Genomic DNA, 3,561 nt, shown 5'->3' with positions numbered 1-3,561 from the left:
TCCAGTGACTGTGCCTAGGCTGGGATGATGTCACCAGCCTGCTGCAAGCAGGAGGAAGCATTTCCTCAGTCTCCCCTCCCCCCGTGATCTGACTGTACATTGTAACTTTGTAGAAGGAGGAGGAGTCATTTCCTCAGTCCCCTCCCCCAGTGATCAGACTGTACATTGTAACTTTGTAGGAGGAGGAGGAGTCATTTCCTCAGTCTCCCCTCCCCCAGTGATCAGACTGTACATTGTAACTTTGTAGAAGGAGGAGTCATTTCCTCAGTCTCCTCCCTCAGTGATCAGACTGTACATTGTAACCTTGTAGGAGGAGGAGGAGTCATTTCCTCAGTCTCCTCCCTCAGTGATCAGACTGTACATTGTAACCTTGTAGGAGGAGGAGGAGTCATTTCCTCAGTCTCCTCCCCCAGTGATCAGACTGTACATTGTACCTTTGTAGAAGGAGGAGTCATTTCCTCAGTCTCCTCCCTCAGTGATCAGACTGTACATTGTAACTTTGCAGGAGGAGGAGGAAGCATTTCCTCAGTCTCCCCTCCCCCCAGTGATCACACTGTACATTGTAACTTTGTAGGAGGAGGAGGAGTCATTTCCTCAGTCTCCTCCCCCAGTGATCAGACTGTACATTGTACCTTTGTAGAAGGAGGAGTCATTTCCTCAGTCTCCCCTCCCCCAGTGATCAGACTGTACATTGTAACTTTGTAGGAGGAGGAGTCATTTCCTCAGTCTCCCCTCCCCCAGTGATCAGACTGTACATTGTAACTTTGTAGGAGGAGGAGGAGTCATTTCCTCAGTCCCCTCCCCCCAGCGATCAGACTACATTGTAACTTTGTAGGAGGAGGAGGAGTCATTTCCTCAGTCTCCCCTCCCCCAGTGATCAGACTGTACATTGTACCTTTGTAGAAGGAGGAGGAGTCATTTCCTCAGTCTCCCCTCCCCCAGTGATCACACTGTACATTGTAACTTTGTAGGAGGAGGAGGAATCATTTCCTCAGTCTCTCCTCCCCCAGTGATCAGACTGTACATTGTACCTTTGTAGAAGGAGGAGGAGTCATTTCCTCAGTCTCCCCTCCCCCAGTGATCAGACTGTACATTGTAACTTTGTAGAAGAAGGAGGAGGAGTCATTTCCTCAGTCTCCCCTCCCCCAGTGATCAGACTGTACATTGTACCTTTGTAGGAGGAGTCATTTCCGTGACACATGATGTGAAGATAAAACAACTTCCTGATTGTCAGACTCATCTCAGGGGTCACAGCGGACCTCCCACGCCCAGAAGGTGGAATTGAACCACTCTGCCGCTAGGCAGCTACCGGTTTGAAGCCGGCACCCCAGACCACTGAGGATCATCTGGGCAATGGAACCCTCCTGCCCTCGGGGTATATGAACCCTCAGCTGATTGGACGATCGAGCTTAGGGAGGTTTATATTATTTTCACCCCTAGAATTAAAACAAACAAATCTAATATTAGGACTGCGATTGGCACGGAGCTCAACGAATCGTCCAATCACAATGCAGTATATCAAGATGAGACGCAGCAGTGAGCAGAGACCGTGCCGGCCCAGCTGCACGCTGTTCTGTGAAAAGCATTCTGGGTATTGGCAGATGGGAACGTATTTAAATATTTAAAGGGAACTGAAGAGGATAAAAGGTTCAGGTCAAAGTCTGGACTTGTCTGTGGATTCCTAAACATTTCTACGTTTCCCGGGATGAAGAGTTTGTCGTTTTATTTGTATTTTTTATATTTTTTTGATGTTGATGTTTATATTTATGTTGTATATATTATGATGTATATATTATGTTGTATATATTATGTTGTATATATTATGTTGTATATATTATGTTGTATATATTATGTTGTTTATATTTTGTATATATTATGATGTATATATTATGTTGTATATATTATGATGTATATATTTGTGTTGTATATATTATGATGTATATATTATGATGTATATATTATGATGTATATATTATGTTGTATATATTATGATGTATATATTATGTTGTAATCCCCCTCTCTCTCTTACCCCCCTTTCTTTCACCCCCCTCTCTCTCATCCCCCTTTATTTCACCCCCCTCTCTCTCATCCCCCTTTATTTCACCCCCCTCTCTCAACACCCCACCCCCTCTCTATCTCACCCCACTTTCTCATGCCCCTCTCTCTTGTCTCCCTGTCTCTCAACCCCCTCTCTCTCTCACCCCCCAGCCCCCTCTCTTTATCTCACCCCTATCTCTCACTCCCTGCACTCAACTCTCTCACCCCCCAACACACTCTCTGTCTCACCCCCTCTCTCCCATTCCCCAGCCCCATCTCTTTATCTCACCCCCCTCTCTCATCCCCCCTCTCTCACCCTACTCACCCCCAACCCCCTCTCTATCTCACCCCCTTTCTCATCCCCCTCTCTCTCATCTCCCTGTCTCTCAACCCCCCCTCTCTCTCTCCCCCCAGCCCCCTCTCTTTATCTCACCCCTATCTCTCACTCCCTCCACTCCCCTCTCTCACCCCCCCAACCCTCTCTCTATCTCACCCCCTCTCTTACCCCCCCATCCCCACTCTCTCTCAACCCCCCCACCCCCCCTCTCTATCTCACCCCCCTCTCTTACCCCCCCCCACTTCCCTCTCTCTCACCTCCCTTCTCTTCCCCCCTCTCTCCCCCTCCTTCTTTCTCTCAACCCCCCATCACCCCCTCACTGCCCCTCCTCTCTCCCCCTTATCTTTCCCTAACCCCCCCAAACCTTTTCTCTCACATCCCCCCCCCCCCCCACCTTCTCCTCTCACACTTTCTCACCCCACCTCTTTCCCCCCTTAGAGGGTGGGGTTGGGGGTCCCATCAGGTAGGCTGTATGGGGCCTCTTGATTTCTACCAGTGGCTCTGCCTGTGAAGGGGCCCATCTCTGTGATGTACAGAAGGTGTTGCAGCAGCGCTGACATTTACAAAGGAGAAAAAAAATTGCCAGCAAATGACATTTCCCTGCCGGCTATAAAAAAACAAACTGTCCCCCAGACCCCTCCAAATGTCCCTCAAAATACAGAGCAGACCCTGACCCCGGGCTCACACCTCAGTGTTTTCCACAGCATTTTGCAGAAACGCAGTGCAGTCCATGGAACACGATTTCCTATGGGACGGGTTCACATCTCCGCATTTTCACCCCGGTGCGTTCTCTGGGAAGAATCAGGGACTTTATTTAACACAAAAAGTTGCATTTTTGGTTCTATAGACTTCAATGGAAAGGCTGCAGAAAAGCATGTAGTGTGTTTTTGATGCATTTTGCATTTTAAATCTGCCTAGCAACAAGAAAAATGAAAAAAAGAAAAAAATGCAAAATGCATCAAAAACGCAGGCGCAAAAATACAAAACGCAATGCGGAAACGGCTGAAACACAAACTGCATAGATGTGAACCTAGCCTAAGCCCGGGTTCACACTGATGTCTGCGTCATGACATGAGCCCGGGTTCACACTGATGTCTGCGTCATGACGTCATCCCAGGTTCACACTGATGTCTGCGTCATGACGTCAGCCCAGGTTCACACTGATGTCTGCGTCATGACGTGAGCCC

General features: G+C 48.3%; 1 non-coding gene across 1 annotated transcript; it reads right to left on the bottom strand.

Moving 5' to 3' along the window:
- Positions 1-1,265: 1,265 nt before the first annotated feature.
- TRNASTOP-UCA (transfer RNA opal suppressor (anticodon UCA)) lies at positions 1,266-1,352 on the bottom strand. The gene has a single exon. It is a non-coding gene; the product is annotated as a tRNA-Sec (tRNA).
- Between the last annotated feature and the right edge of the window lie 2,209 nt (positions 1,353-3,561).

The sequence above is a fragment of the Staurois parvus genome, unplaced genomic scaffold, assembly GCF_062004578.1.
Source record: "Staurois parvus isolate SC_StPar_1 unplaced genomic scaffold, SC_StPar_1.0 ptg003300l, whole genome shotgun sequence".
NCBI classification, from domain to species: Eukaryota; Metazoa; Chordata; class Amphibia; order Anura; family Ranidae; genus Staurois; species Staurois parvus.
Note: the sequence above shows the minus strand (reverse complement) of the source record. Positions and strands in the feature narration are given on the sequence as shown.